Below are 22,795 nucleotides of genomic sequence, written 5' to 3'. Positions count from 1 at the left end.
GAGGCCAAACAATACCAACATGTCGAGTTTGGAGCATTGGAGCAGAGAAAGGTTTACTGCAGGGCCATGTGAGGAGATGGGCGGCTCATGCCTTAGAAAACCCTGAACTCCCCAAAAGCTTTCAGCAAAGCCCTTTCATGGGAAAGGTAAGGGAGGGGTGTGGTTAGTTGCTTCAAACTTCTAAGGTCAGATCCTTTTTTCTTGAGGTCAGGTCATGGTCAGGTCACGATGTTCCTGTAAGCCTCCACCAAAACAAATGTTACTCTCTGTACTGACAAGAAAGGGCAAGGTCCCAAGGTTCAACTCTTGCTCTCCAGACTCCAGGTCCTGGCCAAGAGGAGGGGCTCTGTGTGCAGGCTGGTTACCCTGCCCGGGAGTGTCCGTCCATCAACCAGTCTGGGTTCTCCCACCAGTGCCCAGGCCTGCTTGAAGAAGCAGATCTCAGGTGGCGGTGCCCTCCAGGCCAGGTCCCCAGACCCTGCCCAGCCTTCATCACTGAGGGAGCCAGGCGCCCAGGACCCTGCCGGCCCTCAGGCTTTTCCTTTAAACTGGAGAGAATCATTTGTAGCAAATACCAGTCAGGTGAATTCCCAGCTGCCAACAACTGCCCTTTGACGAGAACAGCCCAACTGCAGAGGCGGACCTGAAGTAATGATGTGCAAAGTCCTTGCAGCTGAACCTTGACCTCTGGCCTCTTCCTGGGGTGGACAACTGATCAAAGCTGGACCAAGTTTTGAAACTTGAGCAGAGAGTCTGAAGCCGCTTGAAGCTCTTACCTGGATGACAGTGTCCGTGTACTGCAGGTGCTGAGGCCTCTGTGCACCACGACCCATGGGGACTGCTGCTGCCATTAGGTCGCCGAGGCAGGGACGGGGGTAGGTTCACGCCTGCCCCGCCCCTATTACAATCTCCACCCATTTCTACTCTTCCTCCCCACACTTTTCTAGATAAAATAATTTAAAATGTAAGATTTAATCTTATTATAAACAAAGTTAAGTTTTCATGTCTAATGTCCAGTTGTATTCTTAGTGTCCTATAAATTCGGTTTTTCTCCTCACAGAAATTAATATTTTTGCCACGTATTGCAAGTATATTTCCAATTTGTCACTGTCCTTTTATCAGTTACTTTTACTTTTATCATGAAGACATTTATTTTATTTTCAAAAATCAGTAATTCAAATATTTTTATTTGTTACTTTTGGCTGTGAGAAAGGTAAGGAGGAAGAATAGTATGACTAATATTCATATTAAGGACTAAATACTCCTTTAAGAAAATATTTTACTAATTAGGAAAATAACTACAGGTTATGTTACATTAGTTCTGCCTTCAAGGTGCCCACACTCTAGTGCCATGAAGATATAAATCAAATTTAGAGCCCAATTATAATAAATAGCTCAATCCAGGTGACTTGTAACACCCATTGCAATGTTTGCACTTCAAACTGTTTTATGTGATTCCCTAATTATATTATATGGTAACCTAATAAATGATCTCAAATCCATTAGATAAAAGGCATGATAAAAAATTAAGAAATAGACTTAGTAAAATAAAGGGTACCATGGCAAAATAATGTGTTTCCCTTGATTTATAAACCCGTTAATCTTGAATGAACATTTTGGTAACATTTCATCTGGTTTGTGAGTCCATTTTACAAGTATAAGCAGTTCACTTGGAGGAATTTTGTTGATTCCTGCTGGGTTTAAAACTTCAGTTAAGTGACTACCATTCTATTTCTCATGAGAGCTAGCTTAACTTCTTCCATTTTTCTTCGTAATTCTCATCTTTGAGAGCAGGAACATGTTGGTTGGAATAATTTTGCATCCCAGTAGGAGCAATTATACATTTTCTCATGTGATTGATACTGCACGCAAGTCTATTGGTGATCAGTAACCTGCGCCTTGTAATTCCTTTAATTTCATTTATATTCAGCTGGGAAAGGAGCCAGATTTCTCCTGGCTTCCACACACTCGCTGATGGTTAGACAATAAATAAGATTTTTATTTTCCTTCCTGTACTTGTAGGCTTGTCGGCTATAACACTTTCTTCTTTTTGCAGCATTTTCTGTCACTATCTTTATTTTTAAATTAAGTGTATTTTATTTTGTGCAAAGTACCCCTTCAGCTTCAACAGAGAAGTTTCACTCTGCAGTATTTTTGTTACTATTCAGTCATATTATTTTAAACTTTATTATTTCTTCTTTCATCTAAGGGTTACTTACAAGAGTAAGTTTATTTCTCCCTAACTTCAGATGTGGTTGTTCCTTAGTAATCCCTTTATATCAAACACCAGCTTAATTGCGTTCTGGTCAAGAATGTGTTCTTTAGGATACTGGTTCTGGGAATATAATAAAACTTGCTTTATTACCTTGTAGCTGATTAATTTTTATGGATATGCTATGTTTGCTTGAAAATGATATACATTCTACATTTGTTAGGTGTCATGTTCTATCTATACTCATTATATCAAGATCTTGTTTAGTTTAAATCTTCTATATCTTTATCAATTCTTAACATCTTGTTAATATTCCTGGCTTGGATTTAAGTTTTTTTTTCTTCTTAGCATTTCTACATTGTTACATTTGTATATATGTGGTGCTATTATTAGATGCATACATATTTATAATTTATACTCAGTATGATTTTTATCATCCTGATGACTTTAATACTACTATTTAACATATTGTTTGTTTGACATGAACACAAATACATCATTGATATTTTAAATATTTGGTTTGCTTATAAATTTATGCTCTTTTAATTTCAAATTCTAAGTTTTTTGGTTTTTTTTTTTAATTTACTTAGGGCCTAAAACTTATCCCCTTGCAAAAAAGCATATAACTTTATTTTTAAATTGACTTATTGATTTGTTTTAACCTGGATTATTTCTTTGGCACATTTAATTTCATATATATTGATTCATTCTTACAATCTTATTTTACTTATTTAATGTTTTATATTTATCTGATTTTCAACATTTGTTTTGTTGGTTAGCATGTAGGTGCATATACTTGGGTGTGTGTGTGTGTGTGTGTGTGTGTGTGTGTTTTAGTGTAACTTTTCAATTTTGGATTGATTTCACTTATATACTACTCTAATTCCATTTCACACAACTATTTTATTTTTTTTGATTGAAGTATAGTTGATTTATAATGTGTTATTTTCTGACAATGTGATTTGGTTATATATATATATATATATATATATATGTATATATTCTTTTTAATATTCTTTTCCATTATCGTTTATTACAAGATATTGAATACAGTTCCCTGTGGTACACAATGTGTCCTTGTTGATTATCTATTTTATATATAGTAGTGTGTATATGTTAATCTCAAATTCCTCATTTATCCCTCCACTCCTCTCCCTGTTATCCCTTATGGTAACCATAAGTTTGTTTTCTAGGTCTGTGGGTCTATTTGTTTTGTAGATAAGTTAGTTTGTATCATTTTTTTTTTCAGACTTCACAAATAAGCGATATCATATGATATTTGTGTTTTTCTGTCTGGCTTACTTCACTTAGTATGATAATCTCTAGGTCCACTCATGTTGCTGCAAATGGAATTATTTCATTCTTTTTTGTGGCTGAGTAGTATTTTATTGTATATATGTACATCTTCTTTATCCATTCATCTGTCGATGGACATTTAGGTTGCTTCCATGTCTTGGCTGTTGTGAATAGTGCTGCTATGAACACAGAAGTGCATGTATCTTTTCAAATAGAGTTTCCTCCAGCTACATGCCCAGGAGTGGGATTGCTGGTCATATGATAGTTCTATTGTTTATTTTTTTAAGGAAACTCCATACAAGTTTCCATAGTGGCTGCACCAATTTATATTCTCACCAACAGTGTAGGAGGGTGCCCGTTTCTTCATACCCTCTCTAACATTTATTATTTGTAGAATTTTTTGATGATGGCCATTCTGACTGGTGTGAGGTGATATCTCATTGTAGTTTTGATTTGCATTTCTCTGATAATTGGTGAAGCTGAGCATCTTTTCATGTGCCTTTTGGCTATCTGTATGTCTTCTTTGGAGAAATGTCTATTTAGGTCTTCTGCCCATTTTTGGATTTGTTGTTGTTGTTGTTGTTGTTATGCATTGTACGAGCTGTTTGTATATTTTGGAAAGTAATCCCTTGTCAGCCGAATTGTTTGCAAATATGTCCTCCCATTCCATAGGTTGTCTTTTCATTTTGTTTATGTTTTCCTTTGCTGAGCAAAACTTACAAGTTTGATTGTGTTCTGTTTGTTTATTTGTGCTTTTATTTCTATTGCCTTGGGAGACTGACCTAAGAAAACGTTGGTACAATTTATGTCAGAAAATATTTTGCCTAAGTTCTCTTCAAGGAGTTTTATTCTGTGATGTCTTATATTTAAGTCTTTAAACCATTTTGAATTTATTTTGGTGTAGGGTGTGAGGGTGTGTTCTAACTTTATTGATTTACATGCAGCTGTCAAACTTCTCCAACATCACATGCAGAGAGACTGTCCTTTTCCCATTTTATATTCTCGCCTCGTTTGTCAGAGGTTAATTGACTATAGGTGTGTGGGTTTATTTCTGGGCTGTCTATTCTGTTCCACTGACCCATATGTCTGTTTTTGTATCAACACCACACCGTTTTGATGACTGTAGCCTTGTAGTATTGTCTGAAGTCTGGGAGAGTTACACCTCCAGCTTTGTTGTTTTTCCTTAGGATTGCTTTGGCAATTCTGGGTCTTTTATGGTTCCATATAAATTTTAGGATTATTTGTTCTGGTTCTGTGAAAAATGTCATTGGTAATTTGATAGGGGCTGCATTAAATCTGTAGATTGCTTTGGGCAGTATGGCCATTTTAACAATATTAATTCTTCCAATCCAAGAACATGGCATATCTTTTCATTTCTTTGAATGATCTTCAAATTCCTTTACAGTTCTTAGAATATAGGTCTTTCACCTCCTTGGTCAGGTTTATTCCTAAGTATTTTTCTTTTTATATGATTTTCAAAGAGTTTTTTTTAACTTTCCCTTTTTGATATTTCATTATTAGTGTAAAGAAATGCAACAGATTTCTGTATGTTAATCCTGTATCATACTACCTTTCTAAATTAATTTATCAGTTCTTGCAGTTTTGGTCATACTATTTTAGATATTATATACAGTTTTTATCTTACGATGGCTACTTTATAAAATAGTACATGTTAAAATGTTAATTATTACTTTCCAAATTATATAATAAATCCAGAATTCTTTAATTCCAATATTTTATCCTGACATAGTTTTTACTTTACTTCTGCAATACAGTAAGCCCCCTACATATGAACCTTCAAGTTGCAAACTTTCAAAGATGCAAACGTGCGTTCGCATGTCCAGTCATGTAAGTTACTTCATGTGTCTGGCTTCCATTGTCACGTGCATGCGTCCTCTACAACTGGTTGTGCTTTTGTGTATTTTACTGTACAGTACTGTATACAGTATAATAATACAGTATCTTTATTTCAAGCCCAGGATGTTTGGAAGCAAGCATAAAAGCAATGGTATATAGCTGTTGTATTAGTTGGGTACCTAGGCTAACTTTGTTGGACTTACGAGCAAATTGGACTTATGAATGAGCTCTCAGAATGGAACTCATTCATATGTAGGGGACTTACTATAATTTATAAGTATAAGCATTAGATGTAAATGTGATATTTTCATATACTCACAAATAGCTTTGACCAACATGATTACATTTTCAATATTAATTCTTGTGTTAAAAAACATTATTTGATGGAGTAAATTTGAAGATGTAATTGGCTTTATTCAACGATTCATGAATTGGGCAGCATCCCATCTAGCAAGCAGAAAGGAGCTCTGAGGAGCTGTACAAAATGGAAGGCTTTTATACACAGAAGGGGGCAAAAAGAAGTTTCTAACAAACTATTATTTCAAGCAAGGTCACCTTTTTGGGGGGGATGTCACCTGTCTATGAGGCAGATTATCTCACTGGAACTAACCAGGAAATTCCAGAGTAACTGGTTAAAGTCACATCCCTGGAAGAGGCATCAACTGTTAGTTATTAAGTCTTGGTTTGATGACATGGGGCTTAGTACAAGTTGCTCCATTTTGGGCCTGTTGTTTCTTTTTAAACACTTGTAACTGAGGCCTTTATTGTCAGATTATTTTCTTTCTATGTAAAGTTCATTCTTAGAAGTTTCTTTAGTGTAATTCTACTGCTAATAAAATTTCTTGGCTCTTTTTTTTGGTGTGAAAATGTGTTTAAGTTGATCTAAGTTCTGAAAGATAATTTCACCTTGTATAGAATTCTAGAATGGCCCTTATATTTAAATATTTTGAGGCCATTGTTCTATTATCTGTTTTATTTTATTACTTTTTGCTATTGAGAAAATATACAATGAGGACAAATTATTTGTCTGCCTTTTACCCTTCTTACCATCTTCTTTTACCTGTAAACCTAAGTTATCATCATGTCTCATCTGGTTTCCTGTGATAAAATTCTACCTTTAACTCTCCCTGACTACCCTCTCCCCCAAACATGCATTATCTATTACTACATAGCAGCTGGGTTAATCCTTTTAAAGTATGTGTCACTTCCCTGCTTAGAACCCTCCAGAGAGCTCTCTTTTTTATACTGAGTCAAATCCAAAATCATTACAAAGGTCTGGCCCCACCTGCCTAGTTTCATTAACTCTCTGACCCTCTCTTTCTTATTTCTCTCTTTTGCTAACTTTGCTCCAGGCTCTTTGTCCTCTTTGCTGTTCCTTGACCAAGCTGGGTAGGCTCCAACTTCAGTGTCTTGTTACTCATTTTCATTCTTCATAGAACAATTTTTTCCCCCAGACTTGCAATGTTTAACTCCTTCATTGCCTTCAAGATGTTCCTCAATGTTAACTTCACATGGAGTACTGTCCTGACAACCGCATTTGAAATTTCAAGCCTTACTCTTAGCACTTCCAGTGTACCTGACCCTACCCTGATATTATAATTCTTATAGCATTGTAACAATAAAGTGTACTTATTTGTCATGCACATAATTCATTTTCTTTCCCTTCTTCTATACAATGTAAGCTCTACGAGGGCAAATTTTATCTATTTTAGGATATTGCCATGTGTCTTGAGCAATGCCTAACATAGTCATCAATTTGTTAAATAAATTAAGGGATGTTGGGCTATCACTTTTATCTGCTTTTTTTCTCCCACAATTAGAACTGCCCAAGGTGTTTTTGCCACTACATTGAATTTTGAATCATGGTTGAATAACCCATGTTAACAAACTCTTCCATGCGGCCTTATCCTTACATCCCTCCTGCCCAACACCATCAAGAAACAGTCTCACACCCCACAGCTGCAGGAGATGGGCATCTCCTATCCTGGAGGCTCTCTGGCTTTCAGAACACGCCATAACCCCAGTCCTTTATGGTAAATTTTAGACAGGTTATACCATTCCTTTAGTCTGTAATGTGTTTTTCTGGAGCAGGGATTGTACTTCTCTGCTTGGGCTTCAATTAAAGCTGCCCTGGTTTGGTCTATAGAAAGTGGTGTTTTGTGAGACAGAGGCAAAAAGCAAACCTCTTGAAACAGCTTACTCTGTGCTTCTCCTGACACACAATGTCTGTTTTCTTCTCCAAAGGTAGAAGGGGCCATTTCTGCCAGCTTGGAGCATTCAGGGGAATTTGGGGATCAAAACCTCTGATCATTGCCTTTCCATGTTTCAGCGGCCTACACGTCCCACGTGAAGGCTCTGATTTAGACATAGGAGGTTATCCTGCCAGGAAATTTAGTCTCATCTGTAGTGCTGTCACCCTCACTGTTGGTTCCTAAACAGGATTTTTGGCAAAGTCAGCCCCACCGCTGCAGGAGATGGGCCTCTCCTATCCTCGAGGCCCTGTCTTCAGCCTGACTTGTTTTATTTTTACAAAGTTTTAATATAGTCAAAAGATTCAGTCTTAGAAAAGGAGGATTAAGAAGGAAAGGAACTGGAAGCAGAGAAAGAAGGAGATGAAAAACTAGGTGAACTGGCCATAGCTTCTTAACAAGTACAACTGCTCCATTTCAAGACTTCTTTGGATAGGCATATAATAGCTTTCTTTGAGTTAGGAAAGACCCGCAGGAAAGGGGAAGGTTTTATCTGATGGTTCTTCTCACTTTGTAGTGAACACAGCTTAAGGCGGCCCCAGTGCGGCACCTCCTTATATAAAGCTGTTGGAATGCAAGGGGGACCTGTTATTTGCACCTGACTAGAGATATTAGGCTGCCACTTCCTTGACTGAATTACTATTTATAGCAAAGGAGATGTGATGTCACTTCTGTGATTATGTTTCACTATATAAGACTCTGTCTTAGCAGAATGTAAAGTTACTACTTTGGTGGCCTTAAGAAGCAAATCACCATTCTGGGAACTGAACTGCTTATGAAAAGGGCCACATGGCAGGGAAATAAGGACAGCCCCTGCCTCCAGTCAACACCCATTAAGAAGTGAGGAGCCTCGGTCATGCAACTGCAAGGGAATGGATTCTGCCAACATCCTGCCAACATCCAATTTTGGAGGAATGGGTTTGGAAGCACACGCTTCTTCAGCCAAGCCTCCAGATGACAATGCCAACCAGATGACAGCTTGCTTGCAACCTTGTGAGAATGTGAACAGAGGACTCACCTTAACTGTGCCCAGGCCCTGATGATTAAAACTGAAAAAAAAAAAATTGTCTTGCTTGACGCTACTAAGTTTGTCATAAGTTTTTACTCAGAGATTAAAAATGTATATATGTATATAATATCCAACTGGAAAAGTCCCACTCTTATGGTCCTTAACTTCATCATCTGGCCTCTCCAGAAAGACACTGGGAACCTAGGGCATTACACCCATTCACTGTGTCCAATCTGGTAGCTGGGTGGGTCCAGAAATCTCTGTGTGCCCTTGCGTGTGCTGGGCTTTTTGATCTGTAGCTGCGGTATAGACAGAAGTACCCCTATGGTTGCACTCTATGGCTTTAGAGTAGACTGTAATTTTTATTCCCGGTCACTCAGTTTCCAAATGTCTAAATTATGATAGAAAATATTATGACACAGACAAATAATTCATTTATTTGTTAATCAACTTAGTCAGTTTACAGGGACTTCTTCAATGCTGTGTGCAGTGATAAAATGGTCACCAAGAGCATCCGTGGTTCCTGCCTTCATGGAAGTTAAAGGCTGGTGGACAAGGTAGATAGAGATCAAATTATTCAACAAAAGAATTACAACCTTTCTAGGTGTTACAAGGAGAAAATTGAGCTGTCAGTATAAAGAAATTTGATATGTCATAATAATTAATAACTATGATTTTGTTTTCACTATGTTCCCAACACTACTCAAAACATTTTCTATGCATTAAACCTTTTTATCCTCACAACAACCATATTAGGAGGAAAACTGAAGCACAGAAATGTTAATGTATTTACCCAGGGCCATACAGCTAGTAAGTGGCTGAGCTGGGAGCAAATCCCAGACATCTGGGGCTACAGCCTGAGGTCTTAAGAACTACCCAATACTGCATCAAATCTGGCTGATGACATCAGTGAAAGTTTCTCTCAAAAATAATAGATTTGAAAGATGAAGACAGTATTTTAACAAGAAAATGGGGTACTATATTTTAGGCATTGTAAATGTTATGTGCAAAGGCCATGGGATGGAAGAGAATAAAGCATTTTAGAAAAACTTGAAGGAAAGAACAGCTGGTTTGGGATATCAGCAGAGTATGATGCAAGACAAAGCTGGACAGATTTAAGCTCCATTAAAGTACCTCTTGAACAATGCATGGCTCTTAAAAGCCTGTTCCTCTGGTCACTCCCTCCAATGTTTTATTGTTACCTATTTACCTCTTCTGTTTAATCACAGCTGCTAAGTAATCATTATCATTATTGATTGATGTCAACATAATTGTCCTTCTTTCTTCTCATCATTATAATTGCATTCCACTCCTGCATTTTTTTTTTTATGAAGACTATCCTTAAATATTTCCTTCAGAAGCCAGCTATGGTTATAAGGAACTGTAGGACTTTATTTTTCCCTCACCCTAGAATGAGATTTTAGCACTGTATACAGCTCTAGATTGAGTCCCAAGACCTCTGCCTTGGTCCCCGTGTGGGCCGTGAAGCCTGAGCACTAACTCTTGGATCCAATAACTCCTCAGCATAGCTGCAGAAACAGTTTGTGAGTCAAAGCTACTATGGTTTTCAGCAATTTGTCTTCTGCTGAAATATGGGAATTTCCTTTTCTTTTGTAACTCCAGGCGTACTTTTTAACAAACATTTTTGTTATATTTTATCTGGCATTTTATATTTCTTATTAGTATTACAGTATAACCTAGTCTTTCACATCACAGGCATTGCAAGTCTTAGTAACATGATTTTGATGAGGCTAAATTGTGTCTATATAGTTAGAACAAGGTCACTGAGATTATACTTGAATATGAAGCGATATTGGAAGTTATACCATATTAAAATTTTGATAAATCCTTTAAAACTTTTTCTCTCCTAAAATATTAAAATTAAGAATTAGTAGGACTTTTTAGACTTCCCTAGTGGCGCAGTGGTTAAGAATCCACCTGCCGGAGCCGGAGGAAGATGGCGGAAGAGTAAGACGCGGAGATCACCTTCCGCCCCACAGATACATCAGAAATTCATCTACACGTGGAACAACTCCAACAGAACACCTACTGAACGCTGACAGAAGACCTCAGACCCCCCAAAAGGCAAGAAACTCCCCACATACCTGGGTAGGTCAAAAGAAAAAAAGAATAAACAGAGACAATAGGATATGGACGGGACCTGCACCAGTGGGAGGGAGCCGTGAAGGAGGGAAGGTTTCTACACACTACAAGCCCCTTCGCGGGCGGAGACTGCAGGTGGCGGAGGGGGAAAGCTTCGGAGTAGCGGAGGAGAGCACAGCAACAGGGGTGCGGAGGGCAAAGCAGAGAGATTTTGGCACAGAGGATCGGTGCCCTCAGGCACACACCAGCCCGAGAGACTTGTCTGCTCGGCCGCCAGAGCGGGCGGGGCTGGGAGCTGAGGCTCGGGTATCGGCTTTCAGTCGGAGCGCAGGGAGAGGTCTGGGGCTGGTGGCAGGAAGAGACCCTGAAGGGGTTAGTGCTAGCCCGGAGGGAGTCCGGGGAAAGGGTCTGGAGCTACCGGAGAGGCAAGAGACTTTTTTCCCTTTTGTTGCCTGGTGCGCGAGGAGAGGGCATTCCCCTCCCTCCCCTCTGCCTGAGTGAGCCAGAGCCCCCGAATCAGCGGCTCCTTTAAACCCGTCCTGTCTGAGCGAAGAACGGACGCCCTCCGGCGACCTACGCGCAGAGGCGGGGCCAGGTCCAAGGCTGAGACCCGGGAGCTGTGAGAGCAGAGACAGGGAAATCTCTCTGTGCAGCCTCCGAGGCAGCGGATTAAAGCTCCACGGTCCATTTGATGTGCCCTGCGTCTGTGGAGTGCATGAATGGACAGCGAATCATCCCAAATTGAGGAAGTGGACCTTGAGGACAAGATTTAAGACTTTCCCCCCTTTTTTTTCCCTCTTTTTACAACGAATTATCTCAAATTAAGGAGGTGGACTTAGCAAGATTTCAGACTTTTCGCCCTTTTCCTCTTTTTACAACGAATTATCCCAAATCGAGGAGGTGGACTTGGAGAGCAAGATTTTTGATTTTTCCCCCTGCTCTCTTTTTGTGAATGTGTATGTGTAATCTTCTGTGTAAGATTCTCTCTGTATAGCTTTGCTTGCACCATATGTCCCAGGGTTCTTTCGGTCCGTGTTTTTTTTCAATAATTACTTTTTAATTTTAATAACGCTACTATATTTCATACTTTATTCTATTTTACTTTACCTGCTCTTTCTTTTTTTCCTCCCTTCCCTTCCTCCCTCCCTCCCTCCGCTCCTCCTTTCCTTCTTTCTTTTTCTTTCCTCCATCCCTCCCTCCCTCCCACCCTTCTTCTTTCCACTTTTTTTCTTTCCTTCCTCCCTCCCTCCCTCCCTCCTGTCTTTCTTTCTTTCTTTCTTTCCTTCCTCCCTCCGTCCCTCTCTTCTTCCATTCACTCTTCCTTTTGCTTTCATTCCTCCCTCCCTCCCTCCTTTCTTTCCTTTCTTTCCATCCTTCCTCCCTCCCTCCTTTCTTTCTTTCTTCCTTCCTTCCTTCCTTACTTCCCTTCTTCCTTTCTTTCAATCTCTCTTTCTTTCTTCTACTAATTATTTCTTTCTACTTTTTCTCACTGTTATTCTGAGCCGGGTGGATGAAAGGCTCTTGGTGCTGCAGCCAGGAGTTAGTGCTGTGCCTCTGAAGTGGGAGAGCCAACTTCAGGACACGGGTCCACAAGAGACCTCCCAGCTCCACATAATATCAAGCAGCGAAAATCTCCCAGGGATCTCCAACTCAACACCAGCACCCAGCTTCAGTCAACGACCAGCAAGCTACAGTGCTGGTCACCCTATGCCAAGCAAATAGCAAGGCAGGAACACAACCCCACCCATTAGCAGAGAGGATACCTAAAAACATAATAAGGCCACAGGCACCCCAAAACACACCACCAGACGTGGACCTGTCCACCAGAAAGACAAGATCGAGCTTCAACCACCAGAACACAGGCATTAGTCCCCCCCACCAGGAAGCCTACACAACCTACTGAAACAACCTTAGCCACGGGGGACAGACACCAAAAACAACGGGAACTACGAATCTGCAGTCTGCAAAAAGGAGACCCCAAACACAGTAACATAAGCAAAATGAGAAAGCAGAAAAACACACAGCAGGTGAAGGAGCAAGATAAAAACCTACCAGACCTAACAAATGAAGAGGTAATAGGCAGTCTACCTGAAAAAGAATTCAGAATAATGATAGTAAAGCTGATCCAAGATTCTATTTCCCAGATCCAAAATCTTGGAAATAGAATAGACAATATGCAAGAAACAGTTAACAAGGACCTAGAAGAACTAAAGATGAATCAAGCATCAATTAAAAACACAATAAATGAAATGAAAAATACTCTAGATGGGATCAATAGCAGAATAACTGAGGCAGAAGAACGGATAAGTGAGGTGGAAGATAAAATAGTGGAAATAACTGATGCAGAGCAAAATAAAGAAAACAGAATGAAAAGAACAGAGGACAGTCTCAGAGACCTCTGGGACAACATTAAACGCACCAACATTCGAATTATAGGGGTTCCAGAAGAAGAAGAGAAAAAGAAAGGGACTGAGAAAATATTTCAAGAGATTATAGTTGAAAACTTCCCTAATATGGGAAAGGAAATAGTTAATCAAGTCCAGGAGGCACAGAGAGTCCCATACCGAATAAATCCAAGAAGAAATACGCCAAGACACATATTAATCAAACTGTCAAAAATTAAACACAAAGAAATCATATTAAAAGCAGCAAGGGAAAAACAACAAATAACACACAAGGGAATCCCCATCAGGTTAACAGCTGATCTCTCAGCAGAAACTCTACAAACCAGAAGGGAGTGGCAGGACATAATTAAAGTGATGAAGGAGAGAAACCTGCAACCAAGATTACTCTACCCAGCAAGGATCTCATTCAGATTTGATGGAGAAATTAAAACCTTTACAGACAAGCAAAAGCTGAGAGAGTTCAGCACCACCAAACCAGCTTTACAACAAATGCTAAAGGAACTTCTCTAGGCAAAAAACACAACAGAAGGACTATACCTACAATAACGAACCCAAAGCCATTAAGGAAATGGGAATAGGAACATACATATCAATAATTACCTTAAATGTAATGGACTAAATGCTCCCACCAAAAGACACAGAGTGGCTGAATGGATACAAAAACAAGACCCATATATATGCTGTCTACAAGAGACCCACTTCAGACCTAGAGACACATACAGATTGAAAGTAAGGGGATGGAAAAAGATATTCCATGCAAATGGAAATCAAAAGAAAGCTGGAGTAGCAATTCTTATATCAGACAAAATAGACTTTAAAATAAAGACTATTAGAAGAGACAAAGAAGGACACTACATAACGATAAAGGGATCGATCCAAGAAGAAGATATAACAATTGTAAATATTTATGCACCCAACATAGGAGCACCTCAATACATAAGGCAAATACTAACAGCCATAAAAGGGGAAATCGACAGTAACACAATCATAGTAGGGGACTTTAACACCCCACTTTCACCAATGGACAGATCATCCAAAATGAAAATAAATAAGGAAACACAAGCTTTAAATGATACATTAAACAAGATGGACTTAATTGATATTTATAGGACATTCCACCCAAAAACAACAGAATACACATTTTTCTCAAGTGCTCATGGAACATTCTCCAGGATAGATCATATCTTGGGTCACAAATCAAGCCTTGGTAAATTTAAGAAAATTGAAATTGTAGCAAGTATCTTTTCCGACCACAATGCTATGAGACTAGACATCAATTACAGGAAAAGATCTGTAAAAAATACAAACACATGGAGGCTAAACAATACACTACTCAATAATGAAGTGATCACTGAAGAAATCAAAGAGGAAATTAAGAAATACTTAGAAACAAATGACAATGGAGACACGACGACCCAAAACCTATGGGACGCAGCAAAAGCAGTTCTAAGGGGGAAGTTTATAGCAATACAATCCCACCTTAAGAAACAGGAAACATTTCGAGTAAACAACCTGACCCTGCACCTAAAGCAATTAGAGAAAGAAGAACAAAAAACCCCCAAAGTTAGCAGAAGGAAAGAAATCATAAAGATCAGATCAGAAATAAATGAAAAAGAAATGAAGGAAACGATAGCAAAGATCAACCAAACTAAAAGCTGGTTCTTTGAGAAGATAAACAAAATTGACAAACCATTAGCCAGACTCATCAAGAAAAGAAGGGAGAAGACTCAAATCAGTAGAATTAGAAATGAAAAAGGAGAAGTAACAACTGACACTGCAGAAATACAAAAGATCATGAGAGATTACTATAAGCAACTCTATGCCAATAAAATGGACAACCTGGAAGAAATGGACAAATTCTTAGAAATGCACAACCTACCAAGACTGACTCAGGGAGAAATAGAAAATATGAATAGACCAATCACAAGCACTGAAATTGAAACTGTGATTAAAAATCTTCCATCAAACAAAAGCCCAGGACCAGATGGCTTCACAGGCGAATTCTATCAAACATTTAGAGAAGAGCTAACACCCATCCTTCTCAAACTCTTCCAAACAATATCAGAGGAAGGAACACTCCCAAACTCATTCTACGAGGCCACCATCACCTTGATACCAAAACCAGGCAAGGATGTCACAAAGAAAGAAAACTACAGGCCAATATCACTGATGAACATAGATGCAAAAATCCTCAACAAAATACTAGCAAACAGAATCCAACAGCACATTAAAAGGATCATACACCATGATCAAGTGGGGTTTATTCCAGGAATGCAAGGATTCTTCAATATACGCAAATCAATCAATGTGATACACCATATTAACAAGTTGAAGGAGAAAAACCATATGATCATCTCAATAGATGCAGAGAAAGCTTTCGACAAAATTCAACACCCATTTATGATAAAAACCCTGCAGAAAGTAGGCATAGAGGGAACTTTCCTCAACATAATAAAGGCCATATATGACAAACCCACAGCCAACATCGTCCTCAATGGTGAAAAACTGAAACCATTTCCACTAAGATCAGGAACAAGACAAGGCTGCCCACTCTCACCACTCTTATTCAACTTAGTTTTGGAAGTTTTAGCCACAGCAATCAGAGAAGAAAAGGAAATAAAAGGAATCCAAATTGGAAAAGAAGAAGTAAAGCTGTCACTGTTTGCAGATGACATGATACTATACATAGAGAATCCTAAAGATGCTACCGAAAAACTACTAGAGCTAATCAATGAATTTGGTAAAGTAGCAGGATACAAAATTAATGCACAGAAATCTCTGGCATTCCTGTACACTAATGATGAAAAATCTGAAAATGAAATCAAGAAAACACTCCCATTTACCATTGCAACAAAAAGAATAAAATATCTAGGAATAAACCTACCTAAGGAGACAAAAGACCTGTATGCAGAAAATTATAAGACACTGATGAAAGAAATTAAAGATGATATAAATAGATGGAGAGATATACCATGCTCCTGGATTGGAAGAATCAATATTGTGAAAATGACTCTACTACCCAAAGCAATCTACAGATTCAATGCAATCCCTATCAAACTACCACTGGCATTTTTCACAGAAGTAGAACAAAAAATTTCAAAATTTGTTTGGAAAAACAAAAGACCCCGAATAGCCAAAGCAATCTTGAGAACGAAAAACGGAGCTGGAGGAATCAGGCTGCCTGACTTCAGACTATACTACAAAGCTACAGTAATTAAGACAGTGTGGTACTGGCATAAAAACAGAAAGATAGATCAGTGGATCAGGATAGAAAGCCCAGAGATAAACCCACGCACATATGGCCAACTTATCTTTGATAAAGGAGGCAGGAATGTACAGTGGAGAAAGGACAGCCTCTTCAATAAGTGGTGCTGGGAAAACTGGACAGGGACATGTAAAAGTATGAGATTCTATCATTCCCTAACACCATACACAAAAATAAGCTCAAAATGGATTAAAGACCTAAATGTAAGGCCAGAAACTATCAAACTCTTAGAGGAAAACATAGGTAGAACACTCTATGACATAAATCACAGCAAGATCCTTTTGGACCCACCTCCTAGAGAAATGGAAATAAAAACAAAGATAAACAAATGGGACCTAATGAAACTTCAAAGCTTTTGCACAGCAAAGGAAACCATAAACAAGACCAAAAGACAACCCTCAGAATGGGAGAAAATATTTGCAAATGAAGCAACTGACAAAGGATTAATCTCCAAAATTTATAAACAGCTCATGCAGCTCAATAGCAAAAAAACAAACAACCCAATCCAAAAATGGGCAGAAGACTTAAATAGGCATTTCTCCAAAGAAGATATACAGACTGCCAACAAACACATGAAAGAATGCTCAACATCATTAATCATTAGAGAAATGCAAATCAAAACTACAATGAGAGATCATCTCACACCAGTCAGAATGGCCATCATCAAGAAATCTAGAAACAATAAATGCTGGAGAGGGTGTGGAGAAAAGGGAACACTCTTGCACTGCTGGTGGGAATGTGAATTGGTACAGCCACTATGGAGAACAGTATGGAGGTTCCTTTAAAAACTAAAAATAGAACTACCATATGACCCAGCAATCCCACTACTAGGCATATACCCTGAGAAAACCATAATTCAAAAAGAGACATGTACCAAAATGTTCATTGCAGCTCTATTCACAATAGCCCGGAGCTGGAAACAACCTAAGTGTCCATCATCGGATGAATGGATAAAGAAGATGTGGCACATATATACAATGGAATATTACTCAGCCATAAAAAGAAACGAAACTGAGCTATTTGTAATGAGGTGGATAGACCTAGAGTCTGTCATACAGAGTGAAGTAAGTCAGAAAGAGAAAGACAAATACCGTATGCTAACACATATATATGGAATTTAAAAAAAAAAAAAATGTCATGAAGAACCTAGGGGTAAAACGGGAATAAAGACACAGACCTACTTGAGAATGGACTTGAGGATATGGGGAAGGGGAAGGGTAAGCTGTGACAAAGGGAAAGAGAGGCATGGACATATATACACTACCAAACGTAAGGTAGATAGATAGTGGGAAGCAGCCGCAGAGCACAGGGAGATCAGCTCGGTGCTTTGTGACCGCCTGGAGGGGTGGGATGGGGAGGGTGGGAGGGAGGGAGATGCATGAGGGAGGGGATGTGGGAACAGATGTATATGTATGACTGATTCACTTTGTTATAAAGCAGAAACTAAAAAAAAAAAAAAAAAAAAGAATCCACCTGCCAACGCAGGGGACATGGGTTCAATCCCTGTTCCGGGAAGATCCCACATGCCGTGGAGCAACTAAGCCCGTGCGCCACAACTACTGAGCCTGCGCTCTAGAGCCTGCGAACCACAGCTACTGAAGCCCGCGCACCTAGAGCCCATGCTCGGCAACAAGAGAAGCCACCACAATGAGAAGCCCATGCACCGCAACAAAGAGTAGCCCCTGCTCGCTGCAACTAGAAAAAGCCCGTGCACAGCAACAAAGACCCAACGCAGCCAAAAATAAAATTCATTAATTAAAAAAAAGAATTAGTAGGACTTTAAAATGATTATAATTGCACCCCAAAACCTGCCCCAAAATCCTCCGCTCACACCTAACTTTAACAAGAACACACTTGATAAAGTTAACACATGTATGGAGATGTACAGAGTGAAAACCACCCTGGAGGCCCAGCCCACATCACAAATCTAAACCTAAGTCAGCCTGTGCTTACGGCTTGACATCATTGTCAAGGAAACCTAATACCAGTCACAATCCTCCAACTCAGCATTAGCTAGCTTAACCTTACCCTAGAAAATGGCACCTGCTTGCCTTATCAGGAAAGCCCGACCTCCTAGCCGATCATGCCATTTGCATGCTGCTTCTTATAATGTTCCAGGAAACTCGCTCTTGCTCAAAATCCCTCGGGAAGAAAGCTGCACTGCTTGTGAGGCATGGTACTCCTCAATCTATGGGTAGTTCCTCCTTTAATAAGGACTTCAAACTCATTACTAAATCATGTTATTTTTGTCATTTAACACATTCCCTCTACTTTAAGAACTTGGGAAAAGACCACATGTCAACATATATCTTTTAAGTTTTGATATTATCAGTTATCTTAATGTTTGCCAAGTTAGTGGTTGACAGATATTATTTTACTGAAGCCTTAGTGTGCATTTCCTTGACTATACATCTTCATGAGGATATTAGTCATGCTTTGGTAAATTGTTCGTGAGATTTGCCAGTTATTTGATTGGTTTGTTTATATTTTCATCAATGTGTACAATTTCTTCATATATTTTATAGATTGATCAATTTGCAGTGTGTATCTTACAAAATATATTTTTAATATTGATCAAGCTCACATGTCTAATGTATAAAAGCAGAGAATCAATTGTTCTTTGGTTACAGTGCAATGGGTTCTTACTCCTTGTTTTCCACTTGTAATCAAATGACTTTTTCTATCTTGCTACAAGGACAATTTCTTTCCCACATAGTCTGCTAGCTGCTATCAAATGATGAGTGGAATCAGAGCATCCTTCAATTTTATTGCTCACAGCCTTTTAGAATGTGAAAATTCTGAAAAGAATTTATGAGCGAAATTTCTCTGCAGACATTTTTCCGTATATCCAATTCTTTCTTTTTTCCTACCTTTACTGATATACAACTGTCATAAGTAACACTGCATAAGTTTAAGGTGTACCACGTGGTGATTTGCCATATGTATATATTGCAAAATGACGGCCACAGTAAGATTAGTTAACACATTGATCACCTTACAAGGTTATCTTTTCTTTTTTTCTCTGCATGGTGAGGACTTTTAAGACTTACTCTCTTAGTAACTTTCAAGTATACAACATGGTATTGTTAACTACAATTGACCTTTGAACAATGAAGGGGTCCACCTGAGTATAAATTATGGTCAGCCTTCCATATCCAAGATTCTTCCACATCCTCGGATTCAATCAACCATGGACCATGTAGTGCTGTAGTGCTTACTACTGAAAAATACCCTTGTATAAGCGGAACTGCACAGTTCAAACCTATGTTGTTCAAGGGTCAACTGTATAGTCATCCTATCACACATTAGACCCCCAGAACTTATTCATCTTGTAACGGGCAGTTTGTAGCCTTTGCCCAATAAATTGTTGTACTGATTTACCAAATACAATGTTCACTTCCTGAAAGTGATGAAGAAGCTCAAAATATACTTGACTTTCACTTTAGTAATAAGCTTATCAGATTAAACTATTTTGAACTTCTAAATAAAAGCAACTGCATATATATGATCTATTAATAATTTACATATTTGAGTCCTATAAAATAATTTTACAAGATTAGTCATGAAAAAAAAAGAAAGAAAACATCTGACAGCAATTATGAGTCTTATGATGTAAACACCAATTTTTCAGAACTAGTTAATAAAGTTTGGTATAAGATATAGTTGTAAAATTCCTAAATTTTAAATATTGGGATGTATTGCTTTAAATAAGGAGTATTGTTACACATGGTGAAGTGAATTATTTGTGTCAAACTCTAACTCTACACTGAAGAGAGATAGCTCACTCTAACAGAAATCAAACGACACTAATGCCAATAATTTAAATTGTACCTATCCCTTCACCCTACATCTCTTGTTTCAACACAACAATATAAAAGATCTACAGAATTTTCTCTAATTCTATTTAAGAAACTCCTCTTAAAAATTATCCATATTTGAAAGCACAGTCCTCTCATTTATTTTCCTTTGCTTACATAAGTAATAGGTCATAATTATTTAATTTTCTCAATCAAAGAATATACTCTCATAGACGGAAGACAAAATTTATAAAATCTCAAAATATTTAAGTACCATACTTTTTTTTAACATCTTTATTGGAGTATAATTGCTTTACAAGGGTGTGTTAGTTTCTGCTTTATAACAAAGTGAATCAGCTATACGCATACATATATCCCCATATCCCCTCCCTCTTGCATCTCCCTCCCACCCTCCCTATCCCACCCATCTAGGTGGACAAAAAGTACCCAGCTGATCTCCCTGTGCTATGCGGCTGCTTCCCAATAGCAATCTACTTTGTATTTGGTAGTGTATATATGTCCAAGCCACTCTCTCACTTCGTCCCAGCTTACGCTTCCACCTCCTTGTGTCCTCAAGTCCATTCTCTATGTCTGCGTCTTTATTCCTGTCCTGCCCCTAGGTTCTTCAGAACCTTTTTTTTTTTTTTTAAGATTCCATATATATGTGTTAGCATACGGTATTTCTTTTTCTCTTTCTGACTTACTTCACTCTGTATGACACACTCTAGGTCCATCCACCTCACTACAAATAACTCAGTTTCGTTCCTTTTTATGGCTGAGTAATATTCCATTGTATATATGTGCCACATCTTCTTTATCCATTCATCTGTTGATGGACACTTCGGGTGCTTCCATGCCCTGGTTACTGTAAATAGAGCTGCAATGAACATTTTGGGACACGACCCTTTTTGAATTATGGTTTTCTCAGGGTATATGCCTAGTAGTGGGATTGCTGGGTCATATGGTAGTTCTATTTTTAGTTTTTTAAGGAACGTCCATACTGTTCTCAATAGTGGCTGTATCAATTTAAATTCCCACCAACAGTGCAAGAGGGTCCCCTTTTCTCCACACCCCCTCCAGCATTTATCGTTTGTAGATTTTTTTGATGATGGCCATTCTGACCGGTGAGAGATGATATCTCATTGTAGTTTTGATGTGCATTTCCCTAATGATTAATGATGTTGAGCATTCTTTCATGTTGGCAATCTGTACATCTTCTTGTGAGAAATGTCTATTTAGGTCTTCTGCCCATTTTTGGATTGGGTTGTTTGCTTTTTTAACATTGAGCTGCATGAGCTGCTTGTAAATTTTGGAGATTAATCCTTTGTCAGTTGCTTCATTTGCAAATATTTTCTCCCATTCGGAGGGTTGTCTTTTCGTCTTCTTTATGGTTTCTTTTGATGTGTAAAAGCCTTTAAGTTTCAGTAGGTGCCATTTGTTTATTTTTGTTTTTACTTCCATTTCTCTAGGAGGTGGGTCCAAAAGGATCTTGCTGTGATTTATGTCATAGAGTGTTCTGCCTATGTTTTCCTCTAAGAGTTTGATGGTGTCTGGTCTTACATTTAGGTCTTTAATCCATTTAGAGTTTATTTTTGTGTATGGTGTTAGGGACGGTTCTAATTTCATTCTTTTACATGTAGCTGTCCAGTTTTCCCAGCACCACTTATTGAAGAGGCTGCCTTTTCTCCACTGTATATTCTTGCCTCCTTTATCAATGATAAGGTGACCATTTCCCCAAATCTTCTAGTAGTGCTCCTTTTTTACATTCAGCACCAATTCATTATTTAAATAATTATCATTTCATTATTTTTTTTTAATTTTGATTTGGGAAGTCTAGCATGATGTAAAGTTGACACTATCATTTCATTTCAACTTAAAAAAAAAAGTAACACCATGAAGTAAACATTGCTAAGCCACTTTCACAGGTAAGGAAACCAACACTTAGAGAGGTCAGGTAAATTTTCAAGGTCACACATCTGATTTAATGGCTAATCTGGAAATCACACATGGGCAACCTGATGTCAATATGCAAACTCTTAATTAAGCCACTTTATTGGTTTCTTGAAAACAGTGCATTCAATTGGGATAATAATCGAAAACATATGTATATTAAGAATGATAGGCATTGTGTTGTAGAAAGAACATTAGACCTAGAAAGAAAACACTAGGTTAGAATTCTGGCCCAGCCATTTACTGTGTCTGGAAAATAGGCTAAACCATATTCACCTCTGGATTTATTATTCCACATGTTTGCAGATGAATTTGTTTTGCCCTTGTACCAGCTACCTCACAAGATTGAGCATACAGATAACATTGTACTCTCTGGTCATGCTGTAAAAAATTCAGTAATTATAATTAACAACGCCAGATATGGTTTCAATTAACAAGGCTCATATATTTCTAGGCTATGTAGAGGAACAAAGACTTTCCTACCACACCTACATGTTCCCTCTTCAGCTAATCTGAATAGAATATTTCAATTTTCACATCATCCCTTAACATTGTTACAAAACAAATACATTGCATCTTCAAAACCTACTGAATATCCAAAGGGCTCATCTTTTTCAGCCTCTCAAAAGCCTGTGCCCCATTTCTACTACTT

The sequence above is a fragment of the Hyperoodon ampullatus genome (assembly GCF_949752795.1).
Source record: "Hyperoodon ampullatus genome assembly, chromosome: 2".
NCBI classification, from domain to species: Eukaryota; Metazoa; Chordata; class Mammalia; order Artiodactyla; family Ziphiidae; genus Hyperoodon; species Hyperoodon ampullatus.
This window is presented reverse-complemented; position numbering follows the sequence as displayed.